The 9,347-nt window shown below is 40.7% G+C and overlaps 1 pseudogene; it reads right to left on the minus strand.

Annotated features, from left to right (window-relative positions):
• Positions 1-4,354: 4,354 nt before the first annotated feature.
• LOC127561689 (solute carrier family 40 member 1-like) lies at positions 4,355-7,686 on the minus strand (annotated as a pseudogene).
• Between the last annotated feature and the right edge of the window lie 1,661 nt (positions 7,687-9,347).

The raw sequence follows: 9,347 nt of genomic DNA on the forward strand, positions 1-9,347 counted from the left end.
CATTGGCTGTGTGTCCATGCCTGGAAGGCTCTTTCCTTGTTTCTGCTTCTCAGTCTCCCTGGCTTTCATTAAGACTCAGTTCAAATTCTACCCACTCCAGGAGCCTGAGCCATCAGTTATTAGCACCTCCCCCCTAAGGTTGCCTTCCATCTGCTCTAGGAGCTCCTGGGAGCAGAGACCAGTATCAGTGTATTTCTTTGTATCCCTAGCCCTTAGGGCTGGCACATAGGACACACTTCATCAATGCTTCTTGTCCATCCTTGAACACCTAATAATAGTAAGAGGCAGGATTCAAAGTGAGAGCTCTCCTGAATCCAGGGCCAGCAACCTTTTCATTATGCTACAGTGCCTCTGACCCATGGAAGAGGATTCCCCAGGCGGTAGTGAGCCCTTCACCGCTGGAAACATTTGAGTGGAGATTGCATGTTTAGTTGCTGGGGTTGAGGTGAGTGGAATGAGCCTTAAAGAAGAAGTTGCTGAGAGAGAATAGAAGCAAAGGGTCTGAACCCACAGAAAAGGTCAGACTGTCACCTGTCTGTTGCTCTGATGCTTTTGGACACATGAGAGAAGGTGCATGTAACATTGGAGGCCATGGCCAAGTGTCTATGACAGGTCTGGAGCGTGAGATCTTGGCTGGAGATGCATTTGTTAATGCTGCCTTATTCCCTCTCGAAGCAGCCTAGCCCCAGGATTCCACCAATCCTACCCATGACCCTCAAGTCAGACATCGCTAATCACAACAACATTATCCTTGGAATCCACTGCACTCTAGCTTCACTCAGAACTCTTGAATAAGTCTTTCTTATACAGAAATATTTATTGCAGAGATATTTTTTAAACCACAAAGTAAATCTCATAGGCATGTTGTAGGAAAGATGAAAAAGAATGAATTTTTTTTACAAAGTTTTTCATTTTCAAAACATATGCATGGATAATTTGACAACCCTGACATTTTCTCCTCCTTCCCCCACCCCCTCTCCTAGATGGCAAACAATCCAATATATGTTAAACATGTTAAAATATATGTTAAATCCAATATGTATAAACATATTTATGCAATTCTCTTGCACAAGAGAAATCAGATCAAAAAAAGAAACTAAATGAGTAAGAAAACAAAATGCAAATGAACAACAACAAAAAGAGTGAGAATGTTACGTTATGATCCACGCTCAGTTCCCACAGTCCTCTCTCTGGGTGTAGATGGCTCTCTTTGTCATAAGATCATTGGAACTGGCCTCAGTCATCTCATTGTTGGAAAGAAGAATGTTCATGAGAATTGATGATCAAATAATCTTGTTGTTGCCATTTACAATGATCTGGTTCTGTTCACTTCACTCAGCATCAGTTCATCTCAGTCTCTCCAGGCCTCTCTAAAATCCTCCTGCTGGTCATTTCTTATAGAACAATAATATCCCATAACATTTATATACCATAATTTATTCAGCCATTCTCCAGCTGCTGGGTCTCTACTCAGTTTCCAATAAGAATTCAAAGGTTAACATTAACATACACACAAAAAGAAGAAAATGCTCATTGTGGTCTCCACGAAAGTGCATCAGTGGCTAATGCCAAAGTGCCAACTTGGGCCTGGTACACGCAATAATAACTGTAAACCTTAGAAATCAAAATGCAAAAGTTCTTCCCCCCCCCAAAGACATTTAGATGGAGCACATTTATGAACCCTTTCTTACTATACAACTTAAAAAAAAAAAAAACTTCTGGTTACAAAAGGGCATAGATATAATTTTCGAAAGCCTGCTTGTTAGATGGTTTATAAAACAAAAACTTTGCCAATTTATTCTTCATATTTTACCTTAAACTCAACAGATTTAAGACTCACTTAGTCTAAGAGTATAGAGCTGATCTTATTCAGTGACAGGAAATGCTCAAACTCATTTTTAACTCCTAGTTTATATAATCCAGTTATAGCAATAGGAAGAATACGCTCAGCCTGTCTTGCATCTTTATGTAAAGATGGTTATAATATATAACTACATTTGTCACTTATATGCTAGTTCATTATACGAAGTGTTACATATGTGTAATATCTTTTTTCTACTCTGTACCATACAGTAGTAATAAAAATAAATGTGCTCTCCTAAGTTCAATGAAATGAGTGTCTAAAATTTCCATATCTCTCAACTTCTCAGTCCATCAATAGGATAAGACTGAAACCAGTTTAACAAACTGCAATTTTCAGAGTTGGAAGAGAAATTATTTTAATAACTATATTTAAATGAGAGGATAAGATTCAGGAAACATGAGGCTAGCCTTGAAAAGAATGAGTACAACGTCCATTTTAGGGGACAAACAATACGTCTGAATTTTGGAACGAATAGATGATTAGACAATGGACATCTATCAAAAAGTAGCCATGTTAAAGCATAAACATCACTTCTGCATTCTAGATTATCTCTGCCCTTAGAGCAAAGGCAGAACATCGCCATTACCAACAGATTCCCCATCTTTCAGTCATTTAATGCTTAGATTTGAAGGGGATTCCTCAATTGATACTTGCCCATATCTTTGTTTTCTTTGAAGCTTCCCCTTAAGGGATAATTGTCAAAAACACAAGAGAAACATTTTATCTAAAGTAAGGACCTGTGCTACAATTCAGTAACAGAGATAACAACAATTAACTATGTTACACAACAGACAGTTACTTTCAGCTTCAATTGGAGACTGTTTTTGTAGCAAGACAATGAAGAACTGATTTCCAAGTGTTCCAAAATACATCACATGACCCATCCCCACAAAAGAGACTAAAATCAACACAAATAACCCCAGAGCTTCAGGATTGGGGTCAAAAGGGCCTTGATTAATGTACAAGATCTGAAAGACAATCCAGAGTTCTGCACGCCATGCATAATGTCTAGTTCTGACTCTAGTATGTTTTCTTGTAGCAACTGTCATAGTCAAAGCAAAGAGCCAAAGACCAATTCTAGCAGCAGCGACCCTCTGAAAACAGGAGACTGATAAAGATTAAAAGGCTTCAGACTCATCTCTGCGTAGCCCTTAATAGGATAGATTCATTTGCTAAATTTGGTAAATTCCAGTTTCAAATCTTTTCGTAGATACTACTGGGGACAATTCCTTACTCTGAATTAATCTAGTATGAATATCTTCAAAGGGAGAAGCTCCTGTGTGTAAAGGACTTCAGAAAACAGAGAGCACAAAGTAGTCTGGTGAAAGCCACTGTTCCCATCATACAGGTGATGGCTGGGACTGCGATGAGAAGACTTGAACACTAAGCTACCTAGACCCTGGCTGAGAGTATAGCCAGTAAGGGTACGGTCAGAGTCCAGGACAGTCATCATTGTAGTTCTTAATCTCATATGGAGTCTCATAAGTGAATATGGGGGAGGGTATGTGAAATTGTGGTTTATTATCACTAGATGTTTGATTTGTAAACCAATTTTATATACCCATATACTTAGAGTCACATAAAAATTTCTTGGGTGAAGAAGGGTCACAAGTGGAAAAAGTTTAGGAAGTCCTGCTATAGAGAAAAGAGTCAGGCAAGAAATACTGGTTGTTCATTCTGGAGAGCAATTTGGAACCGTGCCCAAAGGGCTGTCAAACTCTGCATACCCTTTGATCCAGAAGTATCTCTACTGGGCTTACATCCCAAAAAGATTCTAAAGAAGGGAAAGGGACCTGTATGTGCAAAAGTGTTTGTGGCAGCCCTTTTTGTAGTGGACAGAAACTGGAAACTGAGTGGATGCCCATCAATTGGAGAATGGCTGAATGAGTTATGGTATATAAATGTTATGGAATATTATTGTTCTGTAAGAAATGAGCAGCAGGATGATTTCAGAGAGGCCTGGAGAGACTCACAGGAACTGATGCTGAGTGAGATGAGCAGAACCAGGAAATCATCGCACACAGTAACAAGATCATACAATGATCAGTTCTGATCAACATGGCTCTCTTCAACAATGAGATGATTCAGGTCAGTTCCAATGGTCTAGTGATGAAGAAAGCCATCTGTACCCAGAGAGAAGATTATGGGAACTGAGTGTGGATCACAGCATAGTATTTTCACTCTTTTTATTGTTGTTTGCTTGCATTTTGTTTGCTTTCTTGCTTTTTTTCTTTTTAATCTGATTTTTTTTATGTGACATGATATTTGTGGAAATATGTGTAGAAGAAGTGTACGTTTAACTTATATCAATTGGATTGCTTGCCATCTAGGGGAAGGGGAAGGGAGGGGGAAAATTTGGAACAAATTTTACAAGGGTGAATGTTGAAAATTATCCATGCATATGTTTTGAAAATAAAAAGCTTTAATTTAAAAAAATACTGGTTATTTATAGAATAAGATCCATTCCTCACAAAAAGTATAGAAAGACTGCTATCTGGGAAGCAAAGCAGGCTTTTTTTTTTTTTTTTTTCATTCTCTCACTCCTGCTTCTTGGGACCTTTTTCACCCATCAGATGGGATTCTTCCTGAGCTTTTGACTCCGTATCTTTCTATAAATTCAGTTGTTTCAGTTTTGTTTCATTTGCTTTGGGAGAAGCTTTCAAAGCCAGAGCTAAGTTTTTCTGGTCGGCTTTCCAAAGTAAAAAGTACTCCACACATGGACCCCAAATTCCATCCAGAAATGAACTCACAGCCAATCACTGGAGAGTCAAATATCATTATCTTATCAACAGCCATAGAAGCCAGAATATGAGTTAACTGATCAATTCTTTATATCATAGAATTCATATCTGCTAATTTGCTTGTTATCCCCTATAACATCAATAGTCCACTCTCTCTGAGTTGTAATCACAATTGCAGTGCTGGCCAAATTTGTAATATTTGCAACAATGGTGATGAGGATATAACAAAAATAAAAACCCATCCGTTGTAGATCAGCTTTATGTAAGAAGACCATCATTAGGATGGCATATGGATTGAATGTCCAAAGAAGTCTGGGCCACTTTAAGCCTTGCTTTATTGTCTATCTTATCTCCAGTGATGACTCCCAGGACCAGGACAGGGCCTGCTACCAGCAATTAAGAGCAGGTTATTTCCATAGAACTTAATCAGATACACAGATATTGCAAAACCCACATCAGGTCTCCCCAGGTAGATAGAGAATGACCGAGGTAGGGAAGAACGTAGTCTGTAAAGGATCTACAACATCCTCCATGAGGATTTTAGTCATTTTACTCATCTTGACTGTAGATGTCTGCTACTGATGTTCTGATATTTCTGTTGTTAACTGGAGTGCAAATTACCAGAGGCAACACCACTAAAAAACAAGGGAAAAAATAAAGAACTCTAGAAAACTTAAAAAACCCGGATTTTCCTCTTTTCTTTCCAAACTTAGCCATCACTGCAGGTATTCCATAGCACTTTAGCCTTGTTTGTTCTTGATGGCACAGTGGAGGAGGGTGCAGAGCAGGATGGAGCTCAGCAGATAGGGGCTTGCAATTCCAACGAGTAGGGGAGCAGGAGGTGGCCATTCTGTCTTGCCTGGGATTTCAGAAGAACCAAGTGATTAGAAAAGATTTAGAAAAGAAAAAGAGGTGATGGTGATAAGTTGTGGCTTCTAGGAGAAATATAGAAGTAATCCTGAGGTTGTGGCTTCTAGGAGAAATATAGCAGTAATCTTGAGGCCCCCAAACTATTGTTCTAAAAATCTGTTTGTCAATTGTTAAGGACCATGCCTAAGTGAAAGGACAGGTCAGTTCTCTGAGAACCTTCACAGCTGTGAAGAAGTGGCAAAGCAGCCTTCGCAGATGCTCCTTGTAGACTGGGAATGAAATAAATTGGAGGCAAGAGGTAAGAGGAGAGAGGTCAGAGAATGTACCTGCCTCTCAGTCTCCTTGTATCATCATCATCATCCTCTCACATGAAGAGATCCATCCTATAGGTCCGAGTTAGACCTCCAGCAGCCATTGGAAGATGACTCCTGTATCACAACAGTCGATGATCCTAAAGTCTCCTGGCGTTAGGAATGCTGTAGTATGTAGAAAATTTACTGACTACCAGATAACAATCTAGTTTGTTATCTAGAATGCTAGTTTGGTTAGTGATAAAGGCAAATGGTGAGGCACATACCTGACTACTCCTCAGTTCTATCTTTGAGCATATCGGTGACATGAAGAACCAGCTCTCTCAGTTTTTTCCTATTAAATTGTTTTCTTGCTCCTAGTTCTTTGCTAAATGCTTTTGAAACTTAACCCACTTCAATTGGCATTACAGTTCCAATAAATTTTGCCCCTTATCTTAGAGATGGGTTCAAGCTTGCAAATTCTTTTTTTTTTTGAAGTCTTATGACTTTTTTCTTTTTTAAAAAATTTAATTTAATTTTATAAAGCTTTTTATTTTCAGAATATATGCATGGATAATTTGACATTGACCTTTGTATAGCCTTGTGTTTCAGATTTTCTCTTCCTTCCCCCGACCCTTTCCTCAGATGGCGATCAATCCAATATATGTTAAAATATATGTTAAATCTAATATGTATAAACATATTTATACGATTCTCTTGTTACAAGAGAAATCAGATAAAAAAAGACAGTAAATGAGTAAGAAAACAAAATGCAGTCAAACAACATCAAAAAGAGGGAGAATGCTATGTTGTGATCCCCATTCTTTCCTACAGTCTTCTCTCTGGCTGTAGATGGTTTTCTTCATCACAAGATCATTGAAACTGACATCAATCTTCTCATGGTTGGAAAGAATAACGTCCATCAGAATTGATCGTCATATAACATTGATGTTGTTGGATACAATGATCTCCTGGTTCTGCTCACTTCACTCAGCATCACTTCATGTAAGTCTCTCCAGGCCTTTCTAAAATCATCTTCCTGATCATTTCTTACTACACAATAATATTCCATAAGATTCATATACCATAACTTATTCAACCATTCTCCAACTGATGGGCCTCCACTCAGTTTCCAGTTTCTTACCACTATACAAAGGACTGCTGCAGGCATTTTTGCACACATTGAGTCTCTTCCTTTAAGATCTCTTTGGGATATAAGCCCAATAGAAACACTGCTGGGTCAAAGGGTGTGCACAGTTTGATAACTTGATGAACATAGTTCCAAATTAAGCCTGCAAGTTCTGAGACACCTTGCGACACCAGTCAGTGATCCCAAACTTTTGGGATCTCCTTTCAAACCTCAACAATGGCATTGGCCATTGGAGGAGTTGGGATAAGGACAATACTTGTGATTTTATTGATATGAAAAATTTTCAAGTCAGGAAACTCATTCTACCAAAGCAGCTGGGCAACTTTTCTGCAAATCTAAAGAGTCTTTGAGCATCATCCTCAGCACTGAAGAGTTAATTGACCAGCTCAGGGTCATCTTGTTGATAGGCTAGTCTCGAAACCAGGTTTTTTTGGCTTTGAGACTGACTTTCTAGTTACTAGGTTATGCTGCCTCTCGTCACGTGAATGAGACTTGGGGAAAAACCTTAGCTTCAGTGTTCCAATTTAAGGGAGACTGTGCTCATGAGGAAGCACTCAGACATCTCACTTCAGCATCTCTTGTGGGATCACAATGGGGTCAAGGAAGTATAGGGATGGTGTTTGTTCTCTCCTCCCTAATCTGGCCCTCACATCCCTGACAGGAGCCTAGTGGCTGAAGAGCAGTGGAGAGAGCCTTCCAGCAGGAAGAGCTCTGATCCCAGGTCCTAGGGAAAGAGATGGGGAAGGCCATGCTGTTCGTCATCTTCTGCATGCCTGAACAAAAATTACATGTTCTCTTGGGCAGCCAGGTGGTGCAGTGGGTAGAGTACCACCCCTGAAGTCAGGAGGATCTGAGTTCAAATCTAACCTCAGACACTTAACACTTCCTGGTTATGTGACCCTGGGCAAGTCACCTAACCCCAATAGCCTCTGGGAAAAAAAAAAAATGTTCTCTCCTCCAAGCCTTTGCTTTAACATGAATGCTGTCCCTTGTGCCTGAAATGTTTTCCCTTCTATTTCCACTTTCTTTGAAGTCAAAGCTAAAATACCACCTTCAACAAGAAGGGGTTTTTCCCCAATCTTCTTTAATATTCAATTCCTTCTCTATGAGACTATTCCTGATTACTCTAGAAATGCTGATTTCAGGCATTCTGATCTTGTGTCCTGTTTTGGAGTTACTTTGAACACAACTATGCCATTATATCAAATTGTTGTTCTAGTGTTCTCTCCCTACCTGCAATGTGTGTGTGTGTGAGAGAGAAAGAGAGAGAGAGAGAGAGAGAGAGAGAGAGAGAGAGAGAGAGAGAGAGAGAGAGAGAAGGAGGGAGGGAAGAATGGAAGAAGAGATGGAAAGGAGGGATACAGAGACAGACACAGACAGACAGACAGTGACAGAGACAGAAACCGAGAGAGGAGGGTGTGGAGATAAAAAGAGATGAAGGGAGGGATAATGGTGGGAAGAGAGCAAAGACAGAGACAGAGACAAAGACAAAGGAGACTGAGAGCAGGAGAGTTTGCGTGTGGTCTTTCCCATTAGAGCCTAAGTTCCTAGAGAGTAGGGACTGCCTTTTGAGTTTCTTTGTTACCCAAGCACTCAGCACAGTTCCTGGCTTATAACAGGTGCTTATACATCCTGAGAGATAAATCAACTTTTCCCCCTCTCCTGGAACTCCTCTGAGACAGTTTCAAAGTCACCTCGTCCACGCAGCCTTGCTGTCCAGCTCTTCCCATAGTGCTTTGCCCTGCTGGGAGCCCTTCTGCTCTGCTGCGGTTCAGGGGTATTTGATGGCTTCCCCCACAGCCACAGTTGTGAACTGCCTCGGCCTCTCTCTGGAAGTGAGCCCCTTGCTCTTGCTCTTGCACAGTTCCTGGAGAGAAAGAGGAGCCCCGGATGGTGACGGACCCTTTCCAGGGCTGGAGAGAGGCAGAGAGGGATGACTAATTCTGCCATCCCGTCCTGGTGCTCTTCCTCTTTCTGCTTCCCAGTCTGAGAAAGGGGCGGGCGTTTGGTTGCCAGTTATGAAAACCAAACTGGAGAAATGATGCTTCAGTTGGAAGGCCGAGACCCACGGGGACATGGGAAATCACCCAGCTTATCTTCCCCCTGAAGAATGGCAACAACCTGGAGGCAGGGATGGGCTTTGACGGCAGATGGTGACCTGAGATTTGAAAAGAATCCTTTGTCCTTTGCCTTTAGCCCTTCCCTAAAATGGAAGCTCCTTGGGAGCAGACTATACAAATGAGGGATGGAGATTCAGGTCGTGTGTCTTCTGTAACATCCAATTAATGGGGAATCGGGGAGGGACTTGTGCCTCAGGAGAGGAAATAAAATGCGGCCTTTGGAGTTTCAAAGGTGTGTCCACTCACCTAGACACCGTTCTTGGGGGAATTTTCTGCATTCATCTGTGAAGTTCTTGGTAAGGTATTTTGCTT

This window comes from Antechinus flavipes, chromosome 4 (assembly GCF_016432865.1).
Source record: "Antechinus flavipes isolate AdamAnt ecotype Samford, QLD, Australia chromosome 4, AdamAnt_v2, whole genome shotgun sequence".
NCBI lineage: Eukaryota > Metazoa > Chordata > Mammalia > Dasyuromorphia > Dasyuridae > Antechinus > Antechinus flavipes.